Below are 20,412 nucleotides of genomic sequence, written 5' to 3' on the forward strand. Positions count from 1 at the left end.
TTGCTGAATTTAGGTCTGCTTTTTGTAATCTTTATGTGCCTTTGTGGTTTACTTGTTGGGCATGAAGAGGTAGTTGGTCTAGGCTTCAGGCTCTCTCCTTTGATTTTATACTGGAGGGGCCAGATGGCTTTCATCCTGCTGCTCAGGAGTTCCCACAGTCTCACAAGTTGGATGAGATTCAGATGCCCTCAGGCTTTCTCCTAAGGTCTGGATCTCTCCAGGAATGATGCTGGCCTCAGGAAGGTGGGGGTTGGTCTGGTCTGGGATGAAGGCTTGTCTCAGGCATGCAAAGACGAGGTAGGGGAAGGGACAGGCCTTGTGGGCTCCTGGAGACTAGACCTAGTAATTGGGTTGGTCTGGGTGCAAAGGGTCAGGAAGCAGGGGGAGTCTGGGCCAAGAGGGCAGTCCAAAGCTCTGGGGTGCCAAGAGAAGAAATGGGCCACTGCTCGTGCTAGGAGGAGAGATGGGTGAGGGAGCCCGAAGGGTGAACGAGGCTGGGGGAATCAAGGTGCAGTGGGCGAGCGGCCAATCTTACCCAGGAAAGAAGCTGGCCCCAGGTACTTATTTTTTCACTTGTGATAAAAGGTACATAAAATTCATTATACTATCTTAACGATTTATTATGATTATATATTACAGAATGGCTTCAAAAGATTACAATGGAGTAATTGAAATCGTTAATTACAATGAGAACAGTAATAATGAAACACTGAGGCTTAAAGAGGATCTCCATAATGCTAATGACTGTGGTGTCCAAAATTTGAAGCAGAAAGCTAGTTTCTTAAACTCCCAAAATGGAGACAGCAGCGCGGCTCAAGAAACAGACTCATTTACACCTGTGACCTCTGAGGTGTCAGAGACCATGGTATGCCAGTCTTCCTCATCTGTAGACCACCCACTCAATGCAGGACATCAGCCAGCTTCAAGAAAGCGTTAGGGCAGAGATCCCCTGGCAGAGGAGCAGGAGCAGGAGCCGATGGGGCCCCTGGACACCAAAGGAAAATTCACTGCTGGAAATTTTCTTATTAATCCCCTTTAGCCAAAAAATGCAGAAAAACTGAAAGTGAAGATTGCTGATCTTGGAAACGCATTTCACGGAAGATATCCAAACCAGGCAGTACCGGTCTCTGGAAGTTCTAATAGGATCGGGCCACAACACCCCTGCTGACATCTGGAGCACCACATGCATGGCCTTTGAACTAGCCCCAGACGACTATTTGTTTGACCCTCATTCAGGGGAGGATTATCCACAAGGTGAAGATCACATTGCGTTGATCATAGAACTTCTGGGAAAGGTTCCTAGCAAGCTCATTGTAACAGGAAAATATTCTAAGGAATTTTTCACCAAAAAAGGTGACCTGAAGCACACCAGCAAGCTGAAACCTTGGGGCCTTTTTGAGTTCTAGTGGAGAAGTATGAGTGGTCTCAGGAAGAGGCAGCTGGCTTCACAGATTTCTTACTGCCCATGTCGGAGCTCATCCCTGAGAAGAGAGCCACTGCGGCCGAGCGACTCCGGCATCCTTGGCTGAACTCCTAAGCCCCTCGCAGCACCGCAGCAGAGATCAGACTGGCCCTCCAGTCCCCCTCCTAGACTTTCCCTTTTCAGTGTGAAGCTCTCCTCAAGGGTTTCTAGATTTTTTTTTCAATCCAGCATGTTCACTTGGGTTTGCTTCCTTGACCCTGTGGGAATTCCCACAGTCATTGGGCATCCTAAATGAATTGGCCTTGGTTGGGCTCTGCACAGAGGAAAACATGCACAGCCTCTCACCCTAACCCTCACCTTTCCATTAGGACACCCTTTAAATGTCAGCACCCTTTTTAAAAAGACCTATGAAGATGTGTGAGCCCATCCTTTTTACTCACTATGAGAGTCAAATTTCCTAGAGGTATAAAGTATCCGGGTGGGGATGAGGAGGGAAGGGTGTTGATTCTGTGAACAGCAGAGACATTAAACTTGCTGTATCTGGGCTGCATCATAAAAAAAAAAAAGGCCAGAACAGAGGCTGGAGAGATGGCTCAGCCCTTAAAAACACTGGTCGTTCTTGAAGAAGACCCAGGTTTGAATCCCAGCACCCATGTGGCAGCTAACAACTGCCGTAACTCCAGGCTCAGGGGATCCGACAGCCTCTTCCGACCTCCACGGGCATTGCACGTCACTGGTGCACTTACCTACATACAGGCAATACACGCATACACATAACATAAAAAAAGTAAAAATAAAAGGTAAAATCAAAGGCCGGGCGTGGTGGCGCACGCCTTTAATCCCAGCACTCAGGAGGCAGAGGCAGGTGGATCTCTGTGAGTTCAAGGCCAGCCTGGTCTACATAGTGAGTTCCAGAATAGCTGGGCCTACAGGAAGACTCTGTCTAAAAAGACCAAAAAAAAAAAAGTAAAATTAAAAGAGGCCAGAACAGAGCTCAAAGAGGCTCAACTGTGAGGCAGTGGGACGTTGATAGGAATGTAAAGAGGGTCTCTGAGATTTGGGGGAATGGGCCAGATAGTGAATGTCTTGGAAGTCCGCTGGAGACACCTCAGCAGAGTCAAGCCCCAAGAGCACTGGCTTAATCTGAGTAGGCCTCTGGTATAGTCAAAAGCCCTCTGCCTGTTGGTCCCTTGCCATGCATACCAGGTGATCAGTTTGTACTCAAAATGAAGTCAAAGTTGCTCATAAAACAGAGTGTCTCAGGACAAGGCACAGAAAGTTTCATGCAATAGGAGCAACTTGAAGCAAGGCACAGCCTGATCCCAACATTTCTCTCTGCCATTTCGATGACAGTGCTACAACTTTATAGAAAAGACGAAACAAGGACCTGGAGATGTTCACACTGTGAGAACTGTGTGAAATCTCTTCTGAGAACCAGGCTTCTCTGGCTGGCAGAGGGGCCTCAACCTTTCCCTTCCCGAACATGGGATTCCTGGGGAAATTCTGATTCTTTGGTCATTGTTCCAGGGGCCGACAGATGCAGCAGGGGCGGCTGCGGTTTCCGCACTTCTGCTGGGGAAGGGGAGGGGACTTCTGGGAAGGCCCCTTAAGAGTTCCTGGACTCAACAAAGGCTCCTCCACCAAGCCACTTCCTCTCTCCAAGACTGTGCCTCTTTCATCTTGAACTCATTAGCCATGTGTGAGATGCCTAACTGGCCATCCTTGACCTCTCTGCATGCAAGTCAGAGTGCCCCCATTAGAGGTAGCTCCCCAACTCAACATTTAAAACATTTTGGGGGGTTATTTATTTTTATTTTATGTGTATGAGTGTTTTGCCTGCATGTATGTAAGTGCACCCCTGTGCACAAATGGGAGGCAGTTAGAAGACAGCATTATATCCCCTGGAACTGGAGTTACAGGTGGTTGTTAGCTGCCATGTGAGTGCTAGGAACTGAACCTGGATCCTCTGCAAGAGCAGCCGGTGCTCTTAACTGCTAAGTCATCTCTCCAGTCCCTAAATTAACATTTTAGTAGTCTGAATGCTTGGCCCAACGCGTCTGTAAGTCCAAATGTCATTTACTGAAGCCAATTTAACAAGTTTACTATTTATAAAACTCAGTAATAAGTCAAGCATGGTGCCACATGCCACAAGCCTTTAATCCCAGCACTTGGGAGGCTGAGGGAGGTAGATTCAAAGCTAGCCTTGGTCTACACAGTGAGTCCAAGCAAGCTGAGACACTGTTTCAAAAAAAGAGAAGAAACAACTCAGTAGTAATTGCTCTGTATGTATGTGTCTCTGTGTGTGTGTGTGTCTGTGTGTGTGGGCCTGTGTGTGTGTGTGTGTGTTATAATTGCTCTGTATGTATGTGTCTCTGTGTGTGTGTGTCTGTGTGTGTGTGTGTGCCTGTGTGTGTTTAAAGACAGACGCAGTACACATATATTTGAAAAGGTCCAGCTAGCTAACAAACTAATAAACCTATTTCATCATTGTATCTTTACCTTCACGGCAGAGCTTCTGGAGCCTGCCATGGACATGCAGGTCTCTGTAAGTCTGCCGGCTTTTCTGAACTCTTCAGAAACGTGTAATCTCTCCTTTTCTTCATACTCCTTTTCTAAACATGCTTCCTCTAAGGCTTTGGGCTGCCCCTAGCACCTTGTATTTCTTTACTTTTTCTCTAAAGTTCCCTTCTCCCAGCCGTGTGACCGCCAGTCAGCCACGTGTCTGACCTCCACGCAGGCTCTGAACCTGCTGGGCCTCACGCTTTCTTTCCTTCTCCCTCCATCCTCCTCCTAGCGAGGCAACTAGCAACATGACCAACTCACCTGCCCAAGGATTTTCCTTAGAATTCGAATAAAATTCTCCTAAGCTTCAAAAAAGTCCAAAAACCTACCTTCACAACAGCAAACAGTATATGAAAAGCTGTCATTTTTTAGTCTTTTGAGACAGGGTCTCCCTGTAGCCCTGAACTCTCTATGTAGACTAGGCTGGCCTCGAACTCAGAGATCCGCCTGACTCTGCCTCTGCCTCCGAGTGCTGGGATTAAAGGCATGCACCACCACACCTGGTTTTGAAGAGCTGCCATTTGAAATGGCTGAAAGTTGGCAGAGGACAGAGTAGCAAAGACACCCACACCGTCTCAGTGGTGCCTGGGTCTGAACGTCCTGGATGAGCTATGCTGGTGAATGAGCCATTAAATACTAGCATGTATAATTCATCCTTATAGTAACTGTTACCGTATCTGTCCTGTCTCCAACAGAAAACATTGCTTCTGCTGCTGTGACCGATGCTGTCACAACGTTTGTGTTCCGCTGACAGCAATGACAAATGGGGTGGAGTTTCTTGAGTCATTAAGGGTCTCAGATTGTTATGTGTGAAGATTCGTTTTAAAGAAACTTCAGTCTGCTAACGTTATAGCGATTTGAAATGGTCAGTATGAGTCTCAGAGGAATTCGCAGCTGTGACATCGTACCAGAAAGTCAGGCAGTTTACTCGCCAGTGTAATACAAAAGATTAGCATTGTAGCATAAAACAACACAAGGCGTTTTCATTTTGTGAATCACTGCTCTTTGTTTTCACGATGCCTTAAAACAGTATCAAGCTGGGTATGGTGGTGCTGTCAGGAAATGCTGAAGCAGGATTGCGAGCTGGCCTGGGCTACACAGTGAGTTTGAGGCCAGCCTGGGCTGCAAAGCAAGACTCTGTCTCAAACAAAACAAAACAGCAATTCCACAATTCCTAGAGAAACATGAAAAACCAGCTTTAGCTTTTCACAAGCTCTCGGAGGTGCCCTAGACCCCTGCGCACAATGTAAGGTGACACAAAGAGGCTACTGAGATGGGTCAGCAGGCAAAGGCGATTATCACCAAGCCTGACTACCTGAGGCCAGTGGAGGATAAAGAGAACCAATTCCTGCAAGTTGTCCTCTGACCTCCACATGTGCGGTGGCACAAATGTACACCAGCCCCAACAAAAATAAATAACTGTAATTTAACAAAAGAAAAAAACCCTTAAAGTGCCACAAAGGTCCAATATCAAAAGGTCGTCCTTTGACTCCAGGGGCAAATCTTTCTGGAATCACTAACAGGAAGCGGATGCTCAGCTGTACAAAGAGGAGTTTGACAAGAAAATTCTTTTGTATCTTCTCCTTCCTAAATGCTCAGGGTTGGACAAGGAGAGCGACAACCACAGCCAGCCAATGCGGGCAAAGACGAGACCTCAGTCAGTGGGGAAAAGGCAGCTTCAGAGCTGACCACGCCCACTCTGGGTCAGCTTCCCCTCCTAAAATGAACTCCAGTCTGAGCTGGAACAGTTCTGCACTGCAGATCCAGTCTCAAGGAGCCGCCCAGTCGATCTTCATCCCTGCTGTCCCTCCTCTGATCTTAGCCTCCCCCAGAAGCATCATGGAGTTTCTTTAGTCTCCATGGTCCAGCAGGTGGGGCTGGACTTGACTCTGGAGTGACCACCCACAAGTTAGTTTTTACCTGAGTATTCCAGGTGAGGCCGCTAGGCTGAGCAGATGTCTAGATGGGGACTTTGGGCTTCCCCTGATTGCCGATGAACTGTCACTGTCAACCCCTGGGTGCGTATGATATGCATACCTCCACAGCACACCACAATGACCACACATGTAGAGCTGAAAAACATGCCATTCAGAGGAACCCAGTTCCTGGAGCGTGTCTCCCCTTTGGCTGCCCATATCCCTTTGCAGCGATCCCCACCAGCAGCAGCAGGTGAGTCCCTCTCGTGCCACACCCCTCCCACATTTTCAGCTGCAGCCTCTTGGGACTCCAGCTGGAGATGGCGCTCTGCCCTTCGGGGCTCAGGTGGCCAGGGTGGGCTCACCCCTATAATCCAGGGCTCACAATCATATCCCTATTGTAAGTTCCATCGTCCCAACTACTCTTGCAAAGTTCCTTTCGCCATGAAACATCACATATTCACAGGTCCTGGGGACCATGGTACTGGACATCGGTGCAGGGTGCTCCGCCTGCATGTGGGGCTGGAGGAAGATTTTATAGACCTCGCTGACTTCGGATGATAAAATAACAAGTCTGCTGTTTGTAGGCTGAACACAATTTTTAAGGTTTCCCCAATTTCAAGTCTATTCTCTGAAACAGAGTCTAGCAATCCTAGCTGTGCCAGGGGAGGGAAGATGGGTTGTGGGGCGAGGGGTACCTAACTCCTCTCCGTCTTCTCTCGTTTCACAGGCAAGTGTTATTGTTCGCAACAGTTCGTTGAAAGTCACTTTCTCCATGGCGACCACCCTTTTCTCCTCATAGCAGCTGCACCCCCAACCCACCCACTCCCTCTGCTATTTGGAGTTGAAAGCTGTTCACTTTCATAAAAACTACATCCTCGAGGTATGTGTGGGCACTGCTTAATTGTTTCATTGGATTACTGATTTTATTTAGAAATCACTTAAAGGGGTCATTAAAAATGTAAATTCATGGGCAGCTTAGAACTCCTGGGCATCCTGACTCAGGGGTCCGTGGATCCCCTCTAGAAATGCTGCTTAGACATCCGGACACAGTGACACACACTTCTAGTCTCGGCATTTTGGAGATGGAGGTAGGAGGATCTGGAGTTGAGGGTCATTCTTTACTACATCCTTAGTGAGTTCAAGTCCAGTCTGGGCTACGTAAGAACTTGTCTCACAAAAAAGCAAAAAAAAACAGTAACAAGAAAGAAAGGGAAGGGAGGGAGGGAGGGAGGGAGGGAGAGGAAGAAAGAGAAAAGAAAAGATAATTGCTTAGAAGAGGATCTCAGGGCTGAAGAGACAGACGGCTCATTGGTTAAAAGCACTGGCTGCTCTTGCAGAGGATGCAGGTTCAGTTCCCAGCGCCCACTCTGGGCAGCTCACAACCATCTGTAACTCCAGTTCCAGGGGACCTGATTCCCTCTTTCGGCTTCCAGGGGCTTGAATGCATGTGCACATACCCACACAGACAAACATATACACATTAACAAAAAGAAGAAGAGGACCTCACCCCTCATTCCCAACTAGCTGTGGGGCAGAAGTTCGGATTTTAGCGTCTTGAGGGTCCAGTGGCCTCACCTGACCCTATGGCAGAGAGAAGAACTTCAGTTGTGTGGGACTCAGACCCAGTGTTTATAACCACTGTGCTGACATTTCTTGTATGCAAGGTATGCTGTTTGGAGGGTGGGGTGTCCCCAAATACAGATCTTTAGAAAGTTTATTAAAAGAAGAAAAAAAATAGGAAGAATCTCGAAGGCCTGCTACTACATAGATTGTTCGTTGATGAATAATGTTGGGCAAACAATCTAACACGGAAAGGTGGGGAAGGGAAGGTCAGATGCACTGGGTTCCCCTAGTTCAAGCGTGAACAAGGTTCTCTGACTGGCACCTCTGTGGACCTCCCTGGTCTGGGGCTGGTCGGCGAATGAGCCACTCTTCCCATTCCACCCCAGGGCTCCATGAGTGCAGTGGTATGTAAGGTTTGTGTCTGTTGATCTCACCCAGCCCCGCCCTTGAAACAGAAGCCTCCATCCCCAGACTCAACCTCAAAGGTGAATCATTGTCTTCCTTCACTGAGAGTCTCTTCTGGTTTCCTTTACTGTGACTTAAACTGCTCCGATTAGATCTCCTGTCTTACCAGTCTGGTGTTGAAGGAAATAAAGAAAAACTCCTTCAAGAAGCCTGGCTGGAGGCGAACTCTGCCACAGAAATGGCTCTGAAAAGTTTCCAAAAGAAGTACCATGTCAGTGACAGAGGATCTGGCCTTCAGTGTCTTCCAGTAGACACAAATTCAGGTGGCAGTGTCCCCAAGACCAGGCCATGTCCCCCTGATTCCCCACTGCATTGAAGCCAGGTTCCCCTACTAAGCAGGCCTTGTCACTGCCTGGCACTGGTGGGGCTCTGAGCTCTGCAGATCTCTCCTCCCGGCCCTCGGCCTCCCTGTCAGGAGAGCTGAGAAGGTGGGTGAGGTCAGATGACAGACACAAATTCAGGTGGCAGTGTCCCCAAGACCAGGCCATGTCCCCTGATTCCCCACTGCATTGAAGCCAGGTTCCCCTACTGAGCAGGTCTTGTCACTGCCTGGCACTGGTGGGGCTCTGAGCTCTGCAGATCTCTCCCCCAGGCCCTCGGCCTCCCTGTCAGGAGAGCTGAGAAGGTGGGTGAGGTCAGATGATCCCTTTTCTTGTCCTCTGTGGACTCCACTAGCTGTAGAAAGCTGCATCCCTCCTGAGCTGTCACTCAGCCGTCACTGCTCCTCAGCCCCGGGATCAAAGTCCCCTCAAGCAAAACCGTTTCTGGAAGGGCAGCAACCTCAGTTGACGTAGAGAGGGCGGAAAGACACTTCTCCAAGTTTAGTCTCATGGCTTCAACTCTGCAGCTGAAGATCATAAGGTACCAGTGTTGACAGAGTGCTCATATGATTCCAGTCCCAAACAACAAACGGGGCACACCTGAGCCCTTACACGCCGTTCTTCTGTCATGTGTGACCCTGGTGCTGACCGTCGTCCATGTCCCCTTCTGTAAGTCCAGAGATGCTGGGAGGGTCTCCCACAGGTGCTACTATGCCCGAGCCTGCTCTTGGTCTGCCCTCTCAACCCCGCTGCCCCACTGAGAACATGTCTCTCCCACTCGGTGCCTGACCAAGGAAGAGGGGCAGAAAGAACGCAAGAGCCAGAGGACAGGGAGGAGAACTGCGATGTGGTGTCTTCTGGACAAGACCCACCTGTTGCACACATCAACTCACAGCAGCTGTGGTGATCTGCACAGGACCTCCACAAGATCAAGGCAGTCAAAATTCCAGCATGGATGGGGGAGGGGCTTCTGAGGCCCCTGTTGGAGGAGTTATTGGCAATTGATGGCTGCTGAGGGGTCAAGAGTCACTTCTCTTTGGGGATGTGACCACTTGTAGATTGTCCATGCCCCAGAGGATGGTCCCATACCCATGTGCAAGGTCAGCATTCATTGGACTCAGGGGGTTAATAACAATAATAGAGGACATGAAGTTGGGAGAGAGATGGGGAATCGCAAGGAGGCAGTAGGGTGGATATTGTCAAAATAGACTGTATACACACCTGACATTTCCAAAGAACAGGTGAAAATATTACTTTATTTTATTTCTTTTTGAGACAGGGTCTCACTATGTAGCCCTAGCTGGTCTGGAACTCTATGTAGACCAGGCTGGCCTTGAACTCTACCTCTTGCCTTTCAGTGCTGGGATTAAAGGCATGCACCACTACAATGTTACTTTCTAAAAAAAGAATTAGTTATTTTTATTTTATGTGTTATGAATGTTTTACTTACATGTATCTATCTGCACCCATATTGTGCAGTGCCCGCAGAGGCCAGAAAAGGGCTTCAGATTCCTGGAACTGGAGTTACAGATGATTGTTAGTCACCATGTCGGTGCTGATAATCAAACCCAGGTCCTCTGGAAGGGCAGCCAGTGCTCTTAACTGCTGAGCCATCTCTCCAGTCCCAACAACAAATTTCTATATCCATGGTGCATATGCACACTCCTACACATACCTCCTCGGAAGGGCAGTACTTCCCAGAGATGGTCTAAAATTCCCGTTAAGGAAAAAGAACATTTGTTTAGAGGCAACAGGAGCAACAGGGGAAGCAGCGTCTACATCACAACCCACGTGCAGATTCACCTTTTTCTCCTCCTCCTGCCCAGTTCACACACAAGCATCGACCTGCACGTAAGGGCCAGCTCCTTCCAGACGATCCCCAGTACCCCAGCCATCATCCCTTCGCGAGGCCTCGAGGAACTTGTGACGTGTTTTTTGCTCACCGAGGGGCTTAGGGGTAATAAGGCCCCCCTCTTCTCCTCTCCCCTCCTCCCTTTTCCTCTCCCCCCCCCCACCTTCTTCTTCACACCACTAGAGCTCAAACCCAGGACCCAGGGCCTTTTGCATGCTGGTTAAGCACTCTACCTCTGACTTTACATCCCTGGGCCTCCTGCCTCAACTCCAGACAAGCAGCTGGTATCACAGACCTGTGCCTCTAGGATTGTTTTCATTAAGGACTCTCTGGAGGTCAGAGGCTCGAGGTTAGGAGTTACAGACTAAATACCGTTCCTTCTCCCACAAATGTGACAGTGAAGCCCTAGGGGTGAAGCAATTTTCTGAGTTGCTTGGCAAGCCAGTGGTTTAAGTATAGCTGATAGGCGAGGGGTTTGGACTGTCTCTAGTAAACTACATCTTAAGATTTGGCCAAGTTCTCTAATCCTCTTTTGAAGAGTAACAAGTTAGTATGTCTCAGCTGAGCAAGTCACTCGGACTTCCATCCCTTTAAAGTCCGAGCACTGTCCTAAGGCTTAGGTCTACCTGCCTAAGCTGTTCAGCATGGAGATGTCAGGGTGTCTGCCAGGCCCAGGGCCTTCTTGCTGACGGTGGCCTGACTTCCCCAGCTTCTCCAGCTGTTCCCCAGGGAGCCAGATGCATAGACGTCACCAGCCCTTGCTAGTCCCGACCTGGACACTCTCACCCTCTACCTCACTTCACATAGGGCACGTCACCCATTCACCTTAATAAAGAGCCTGCATGGACTGCCTCCCAGAGAATATGAGCTCTGTGGGCAGTGCTATGCATGGTTCATCCAGTGCTGTGTTCCAGAACCTACTGTGTGGGTGATACAGCGTAGGGACTTAGGAGGTGTAGACTGGCAGAATGAATGAGCTTAGAAGAGGGGGAGCTGAGATTGCTGCTTATATTGCATAAATGAGAAGGGACAGAAAGCTTAGGCAACTTGGCCCAAGCCACTAGCCGGTGACTGGCCTGAGCTAAGTGGTGGAAGCCGGGGTAGGGGTGGTAGCAGGTCCACCTCTGTGTGAGGGATGGGGTGTTCCAGAGCCCTTAGCTCAGGGAAAAGTGAGGACACAGGAATAGAGGCAAGATGAGAGCACTGACAAAGACTGGGTAATGTGAGCGTCTAAAAACTAAACCGTCACAGGACTGGAGGTGCTCAGGGGTACAGCACTTTCCTGCCATATGCCAGGCTCTGGTCTGAACCCCAGCATCACAGTAAAAAATAAAAATAAAATATAAATCATAGGCGTTAACTACTGCAAAGGCTTTGTGCGTAGGTGAATGCCAGTCCTGACAGCTTTCACAATTGAGAGCGGCTTACTTACTGAAAGGAACCTGGAGGAGCGATTAACAGCATGTCCTTATTTATCAAGGTCTGGAACCAGCATGCCCAGCAATGAAGCCACTCGGCCTGGTTAACCTGCCAGTAATGGCAGGAACGAGACCAGGACTCCTAGCAGCAGGCTCAATCTTTTTAAAAATAAATTTTCTAGGGGCTGGAGAGGCGGCTCAGCACTTAAGACCACTGGCTGCTCTTGTAGAGGACTCAGGTTCAATTCCCAGCACCCACATGGCAGCTAACAACCACCTGTAACTGCAGTTCTAGGAAAATCTGATGCCCTCTTCTGACTTCTTGAGGGCATTGCATGACATGGGTACACTTACACACATGCAGGCAATACACTCATACACATAAAATAAAAATAATCAATTTTTTAATAAATCTATGTGTATTCATGTATGAGTGTGAGTGTGGGCACACATGCGCCATGGTGTGTGAATGTGGAGATCAGGCAGTGACCTTGGGTGTTGGCCCTCACCTTCCACCTTGATCACGACTGCTCCATATGCCAGGCTAGCTGGCCTGGACGCTCCCAGTCTTGGTCCCTCACCTCACCATAGGGGTGCTGCCGTTACAGAAGCACTTTACAGGGCCTGGCTTTACATGGGTTCTGGGGATTTGAACACAGATCCTCAAACTATCCTGGGAAGTGCTCCACCCACTAAGCCATATCCCCAGCCTGTCTATCTTTCTTAGTCTCTCTTTGTGTTTTATGCTTCCTCTATCTCTTTATTTTTATCAGACTTTTATGTAGTCTAGGCTGCCCTTGAACTCCATGTGTAGCTGAGGATGTCCTTGAAGTTATATTTTTATTACATTTTAATTTATTTACTGTGTGGGGCCGCATATACCATGGCACATGTGTGAAGATCAGAGACAACTTGCAAGGGCTTGGGCCTCTTCCTCCTCCTTGTGAGTCCTGAGGGTAGAGCTCAGGTGGTCAGGCTTGGTGGCAAACGCTTTTACCTGCTGAGCCATCATCTTTCCTGCTCCAACACTGAATGCTCCTGCCTCTACCTTCTTAGTGATGAGATCATGGGTGCATGCCACCATGCCTGATTTATGCAGTACTGAGGATTGAACACAGGGCTTCATGTATGCTAGGTAAGCACTTGACCAGTGGAGCCACATTTCTAGGCCCCTGCTTTATCTTTTGATTTCTGTATTTATGTATTTATTATTTATTTTATGTGCATGACTGCATTGCCTGCATGTGTATAAGTGCACCTAAGTCATGCAATGCCCAAGTAGGACAGAAGAGGGTGTCGGATCCTCTGGAACTGGAATTACCGGCTGTTGTTAGCCTCCATGCCTCCATGTAGATGCTAATAGAACCCGGGTCCTCTGCAAGAGCATCCAGTGCTCTAGCCCCCCCCCTCCCCCTTTTACTTTTTGTTTTACAGGACATGTTCCAGTACTCAAGTTTTTAATCCTACAGCAACAGCAACCCTCCTGGGGTGCTAGACTAAGAGAGATTAGTAAAATTCTTTGTAAAGCTTTCTGAGCTATGTGACACTGATTTTCTGAGATCTGTAATCATTTTATCATCATGTAACAAATCAGCACCTAGTGACCGCTTGGTGATTCCTTAAGTCACTGCTGATGTGAGTCAGGAGTGTGTGGGTGGCTGACAGGGTGGGGGTTGAGCAGCTGGAAGTTCTCACCTGAGGTCAGGACTCTCCTTTTAGTTCTTTGCTAGGACCCAGCATCCCAAGTCTTATCAATGTCAAAACGCGCCTCACTTTAAAGGGGTAAAGAGATAGTTTATTCTGGAGTCAAATATGAGTGACCATGGGCCAGGAACACAGATTTGGGTCACCCCAAACACCATGTTCCTAAGTGGTAACAGTTTCATGATGTTTTTATAGTGACAGAACAAAAAACATAAAGGCCTTCTTCAGACACATGAGCGAAACGTCACTTGGGAAGTTAGAGCAAAATGGGGACGTCTGCTGGGGCCTCAGAGCTCTGACCGTGTTCTCAGCCTCTGGGTTGCGGAAGCCAGGGGTCTGTTTGCACATTCCGTATGGATTCACCAAACAGCCACCAGGATGTTGGGTCACACAGAGGTAGGCAAGCAGGGCTATTTAGGAGACTAAGACAGCCTAAGATAATTTAGCTCCTCCAGACTACAACATTCCAGCTCTCTACAGACTGAAGTTATCAGTCAGTCAGCCTTGTAGAGTTTTTAACACGGTGAGGCTTTTGTTCTGGGAACTTTGGTTTACAGGTTGTACCTGGTTCCTGTTTTCTCTGACAGCCAATTAAGGGAACTTGAGAGAATTTCTCAAGTCCGGGCCATGTGGCCTTCTGACTACACTATGGCTAGGCTATGGATCTTCAAGGTCAACTAGACCAGGCATCCTACAAAGCACAACGTAATCTGCAGGTGGCGCTCTCTGCTTTTATCACCCTCAAGGGAAGGGGATTCCACGCCCCTGTGTGCTGGGGCAAGACTCTCCAGGCTCTCTTAGAGCAGGGCTGCCAGGCCATTCACCGTCAATGACATTTCACTGGAATTGTTTGTAGTGCAATCTTTACATGATTTCTGTGGAAAAACTTGTACACAGCAATCTGTGTGGACCCCACGTTGACCTCTAGCTCTCTCACAGCTCCTTAGCAATCTCTCATCTGGACAGGACACAGACTCCTCTTTGAACCTGGCTTTGCTAAACATGTTTACTCTCCTCCAGGAACAGCATGCTTGGAATGTGATTTCAGTTTATCCTCCTCCTCCCCAGCTGCCAAGGCAGCACTGATATGGCTGGAGGCTTCCCAAAGTTCGTATTTTCAAAATCCCCTCTAATAGCTCACTTGCTGGTACCCTGTCCCCTGAAGTTCCCATCTCACCCTGCTTGTTTCTGAGGCCCTTCCTCCCCTGTCTGACCTTTGGCCTCCTTCAATGCTGGATGTCTTGGGGGGTAGGGGATAAGAATCAAAGAGCTCTAGAAACTTCTTTGTGTCCTTTGATGTTTTGAAAATCCCATGGTGAAAGAATATGAAGTCCTTTTGTTTCTAAGGTTTTTAATTAATGAAGAGCCCCCAGGGGGTCAAAGCCTAGGAGTAAATCAATAGTAATTCCCCAAGTCTAGGAAACAGATGCTGTGGAGGTGCATTTATTTATTCAGGGTGGATGTGTGTGACCTGACTGTATACATGCTCTTACAAGGGGGGATATCCTTCTGAGGGCTCTCACACACAAGTTCTCTTTCCTGCCCCCAGTTTCCCTGACTGTGCTTTGATGATTAACACCTGGCTCTGGGGGTGGGTTCCCTCTGCTCTCAGGGTCAGGGTCTCAGTCATCTGACCTGGAGCCCATGACCCACTTGTTAGGCAAACACTCCAGACAGTGGGGAAGGTGATAAATTACCTTCATCAGCTTGTGTTTGCCTTGCTGTTAGGAAGTCTTCAAGAGGACATGGTGCTTCTCCATTCTAAGGAATGATCTTGCAATGTGATATTTATTATTCTACCATGAACTATCTCCAGGTAAATTATCTTATCAGCATAATAAATCATGATATTAGAAAGCTTAAGGGGTTGTGAGGGAGCCATCCGGATCAATCCACAGAGCTTGCTTTTTGCCTTCAGAGATCTGGATTTATGAGATGAAACTGAGTCTCAGACTGCCCCAGGGACTGAAGCTTTGGTTAATTTAATTTTCTGGATACAAAAAAGTTAATCCAAAGTTTCAGCTCCTGCAGTTGAAAATCTTTTTTCAATGTGGCAGCTGGAAAAAGAAGACCTCCTTCCTGGAAAACGAAGTATGGGTAACTGTGATGCTTTAGTACGTTTTTTACACTGAGCATGAGGGATGGGAGGACTTATGGGATAAAGCTCTAGGGATCTACATAGCCCACATGAGGTCTGCAAATTGGCTTTTGCGCTAAGGTGAGTTCTGGCTGCTTGTACAAAGTGATCCAGTCCTCTGGCTATGACACGGATGGCATTTGGCTTTTCCTAGACCTTGGGGATGAGAAACAATAGCAAGACCTCAGTTTCCCCTGGGGACTGGAATCATAGCACAGAAACTGAGGGTCTGGGATCGGCCACTTTTCATTTTATGTGTTTATTTCTATTTGTTATTTTTTCCAGTACTAGGGATTGAGCCAGTGTTAGAATAACCATTAAGGCCCTTTAAGAAAAACACCTTCTGGTCAAGAGAATAGACTCTCGGACCTGGGTGGAGACCGGACATTCCAGTTGGGCTGGGTCAGTCATCTGGCCAACTGACCACCTATAGAGAGGTCGCCCCAGAGCTGTCTCTTATAAAGCACAGACAAGCTGGTTCATAAAGCTGCCTACTTTTCTGAATTACTCAGGACAGCATAACCTCTCCTTGTCCTCTTCCCTCCTCGCCGCTCTCCACCACGTGACTGCTAGTCACGTGTGTCTGACCTCCGTGCCAGCTTAAACAGCCGGCTTCTTCCTTCTCCACGCTCTTTCTCCAGCAACTACCAAGACTGGCAGCTTGCCTGCTCCCGGGGTTTTTCGTTTAAATTCTATTAGAACCTGTTAGAGCAATTCTAGGAAAATATAAATAACCTTATTCAGACTTCAAATGTCACCTTGTGTGAGATGTACTGACTTGAGCCCACGTTAGGTCAGTGCTGTTTCCTCACAGCATGAAGTGTGACGGCCGCGGTCAGGACAGAGTAGAACTCCATCACAACCATCCCTCGTGGAATTCTTTCTTTTCTTTTTTTTAGGACTGGGAATTGAACCCAGGGCATCCCACATACATTTGGTCTAGAGAAATGAAGCTACCGTTTACATATACAAAAAACTATATAGATGTACATTATAGTTTTTAAAAGATTTTATTTTTAGTTTATGTGCCCGGTGTTTTGCCGTCATGTATGTTTGTGCACCATGAGCATACCTGGTACATGAGGAGGCCAGAAGAGGATGTTGGATCCCCTGGAACTGGAGTTACAGACAATTGTTGTAAGCTCCCATGTGGGTGCTAGGAACTTAAATCTAGTCTTCTAACCACTGAGCCATCTCCCCAGCCCTAGATTTATTTTTATTTATATATATTTTTATGTGTATGAATGTTTTGTCTGTTTATGTGTAAGTGTACTATGTGTGTGCAATGCCCGAGGAGGCCAGAAGACGGTATCGGATCCCCTGGAACTGGAGTTGGGGTAGTTGTTATCTACCATGTGGGTGCTGGGAACCAAACCCAGGGCCTCTGCAAGAGCAACCAGTGTTTCTAACCACTGAGCCATCTGCCCAGCTCCTAGATTTATTTTTATAGGAACCAAAAAACTGGGGAGAACCCAAATAACCTCTCGCTGTGAGTCATTAAAAACAGGCCCATCCGTGTACCGCACACTGCTCAGCTGCCAAAAAGGACAGCCCGTGACTGCCACTGCAGCTCAGATCTCAGGGGGTCCTGCTGAGAGCTGCTCCCAGGTACAGCTCACGTGCCCCCATCCATGCTGAGTTCCTGGACTTACAGACGAGTGGGAATAGATTCCTGTCGTGGCCCACAGTGGCACTATGCTGACTTTTAATTCCTGATCCCTTCCTCCTTGTATTTCATTTTGGTTTTGTATTTTGCTTCCTCGGGAGCCCCAGGCTAGCTTGGGGTTTGGCTGCTCAGGGAAAAGCCCTCTTAGATCATGTAGCTCAGTAATAATATTCTCAGCATAATTCCTGCCCAGCCTCACTTGCAGAGCTGAGGGGTTGAATGAACAGCCCCCTTGGAGCTCTGTCTCTCTTTCTCCTAAAGTCCCCCCGCCCCCGCTAGGCTGCCTTCCCCTCACAAAAATATTGAGCCTCTTCATCTATCTCCTTATCAAATAAATCAGTGTCTACTGAACATTTTTTTTTGTGCTCACAGTGAAAATTAAAAGGGGAAACACAGTAAAAGCATAGATATTACATTTGTGAGGTGTTGGCCTATCAAGCCTATATTATTTATATACGTGTATAAGATATAAATACGTGTGTGCTTCCACCTGTGGATGGATTCCTGGAACATGCCTTCATTCATTCCCCTCAGCTCTGAGTGTGAGGCTGTGCAGGAATCATGCAGAGAATCTTATTACTGAGCTCTGTGATCCAAGAAAGCTTTCCTCTGATTAGCCAAACCAGGGAAGTCTGTACTACCTGCAGCAGGTTGTCAGGCTTGGTGGGTCTTCCGCCAACACAGAGTCTAAAGGAAACATACAGATAGATGTGGAGCCTCACTGGGCTGGAGGATGCCTGCTCCAGACAAATGAGAGTTCATGTGGTGACACTCAAGCCCTGAACACATACTTTCCCTACGAGAAATGGGAAGCGATATTCTACGCCACGTGAGCCCCCTGCTCCCAGCAGCCTCCCACCCAGTGCTTTATTCATCAGAGCAACCCTTACCTGATAGGTGACCACACTGCTATTTGAACTCTCTCTCTCTCTCTCTCTCTCTCTCTCTCTCTCTCTCTCTCTCTCCTTTTCTTCTTGTTAATTCTGTTTCATAAAGTACCTGCTCCTCGTCATCCTTTTTAAGAAATACTCTTGGATTTTCAAGTCCATCCAGATCATCCCACATTTACATGTTAATTCTGTTTCATAAAGTACCTGCTCCTCGTCATCCTTTCTAAGAAATACTCTTGGATTTTCAAGTCCATCCAGATCATCCCACATTTACAGTGGGAAACCTCCCAGTCAGCTGTTCTCATGTGCCTCCCCATCTTTGGGTGCATGGTTCGTTCTGAGACTGTACGATGCTTCAGGCTGACTTAGTCCTTTCTCTAATCTGGGCCTGGAACAGTCATGCCCTCCTTCGGTGGAGACCCAGACTGTGGGTGCCAGGTCTGCTCATTCCTGGCTGGTGTCACAGGGTGGAGATATGCAACACATTTAAAAAAGAAAAAAATCATGAGTCTATGTAGTGATGCCTTGACCTCCCATCCGTGATCAGCAGGACCTTCCCCAGCCCTCAGTCAGGTCATTTTCTTCTCCCATCCCAGCATTCCCATCATCTACTGATAGACCCAGTTGCCCGATCTTAATTAATGCTACTTCTAAAATCAACCCAAATCCAATTAAATACTATTCAACATTTCTTTGCAGCTCCCTTTCCTTAAAATATATTCCACTGGAAGGTTCCAGAGAAAATGTCCCCAAAGTCCCTTGAACGGCTGTGTGCCTGTGGGTTGGTATCAACATGGTATGTAGTTAGGGTCACCCCCTTTTGTTCATAATCAAAATCGCAAACAAGTAAACGAAACTCTGAAAATAAAAATGGAAGAGCATTTCTTTGCAGAAGGCAAGGCTAGAGCTCAGGATCGCACAGGACATTAGAACAAAGATTTCATTTCAGTTGGAAGATGGGTGCAGTGTAAACTGGACCAGTCCCCGGAATGTGGCTGCTTGTTTGTCGCTGTTCTGAGTCATCCTAAATCAGAGGGAACTTGAACCCTGAGACAGGTCGTGACGGACCCTGAGACAGGTCGTGATGGCGCGGGAAGTTTTCTGACAATGAGAGGATTGTGAAGAGCTCTGAACTGTGGAAAGCCCCCAAGATGAGATAAGGAAAAGCAAGAAACGAATGGGGATGGAGAACAGGAATCTGCCCTCGTCCCCTACGGTTCATGATTTATTACTGGTTTACCTACCATTGAAAATCTTTCTTTGCCAAACTGCTGCACTCCTGAGACCTTTTGTAATCACTTGCTTATGTGTGACCGCTTGCTTAACTGCCATGTAGATGCTTCCGAACCCCCTGCTCACTTAATGTCTGCTTTTCCCTACAAATTTGAACTCAGGGCTCGTGTCATTATAGAGTGATAATGGGTGTCAGTCCTCCCACATGATAAAACTCCCTCTCCTTCACCTGACTTGGCTGCTGGTCTCTTGACTCTCAGAAGTTCCTGCAACATTTTTGGAGGTCCCCAGTGATATCAGGCTACTGTACCCCTGTGCTAGATAGCTTTAGTATCAACTTGACACACCTGGGTTGAGGGAGCCTCAATGGGGGAATTGCCTCCATTGGACTGGCCTCTGGCCATGTCTGTGGGGCATCTTCTTGATTATTGAGTGATGTGGGAGGGCCCAGCCCACTGTGGGTGGTGCCACCCCTGGGCAGGTGGGCCTGTGTTGTATAAGAAAGCAGGCCGAGCAGGGGCCAGGGGAGCAAGCCAGTAAGCAGCGTTCCTCCATGGCCTGTGCCCCAGCTCCTGCCTCCAGGTTCCTGCCCTGAGTTCCTACCTTGGGCTCCTAGATGAACTGTGACCCAGGATATGTAAGCTAAATAAACCCTTTCCTCCCCAAGTTGGTATTGGCCAGAGTGTTTTGTCACAGCAATGGAGACACAAACTAGGACAATCCCCCCATTGGTCATAGGGTCTGCTGTACCTGCGGCCCCTGGAACAGAGAAGTGTGCGCCTCTGAAAGGTTTCCAGGGTCTCCTTCCAGGAGGCCAAAGAGGACTACAAGGCCCTGGACTGAAGCTCTCACCAAGTGAAGCAAGAATCAGAGTGGACATCCAGACCAGGTAAGGGCAGCCCTTGGGGTAGACAGATAGGAGTCATCTTGGGCTAATCTCTGCCAGAGGTTGTGTCTGAAGCCTGGGCAGGATTCCCAGGTGGCACTGACCTTCAACCAGGCAGGAAAGGGGACCACAATTAAACCTCGAAGGGATTCTGAGGTGATACAGGCCCTGTTTAGGTAAAACAGGGATTTAACAGGAAGAACTAGGAAACAACAGCCTTAACCACTGAACGATTATATGTGAATGTGAGAGTGAAAATGACAGTTCCATGGCCGTTTGACTGTGGAATCTGAAAAGGCCTCAACCTGTGGTTCCACTGAGGTTGTTTCACCTAAATGGGCATCTCTCGTAATAGGAGGTGGCCGAGCACAGGG

General features: G+C 48.1%; 1 pseudogene; it reads left to right on the forward strand.

The window, feature by feature from the left end:
• Positions 1-1,100: 1,100 nt before the first annotated feature.
• LOC103735746 lies at positions 1,101-1,537 on the forward strand (annotated as a pseudogene).
• The last annotated feature ends 18,875 nt before the right edge of the window (positions 1,538-20,412 follow it).

The sequence above is a fragment of the Nannospalax galili genome, unplaced genomic scaffold (genome assembly GCF_000622305.1).
Source record: "Nannospalax galili isolate Female #2095 unplaced genomic scaffold, S.galili_v1.0 scaffold1777, whole genome shotgun sequence".
NCBI lineage: Eukaryota > Metazoa > Chordata > Mammalia > Rodentia > Spalacidae > Nannospalax > Nannospalax galili.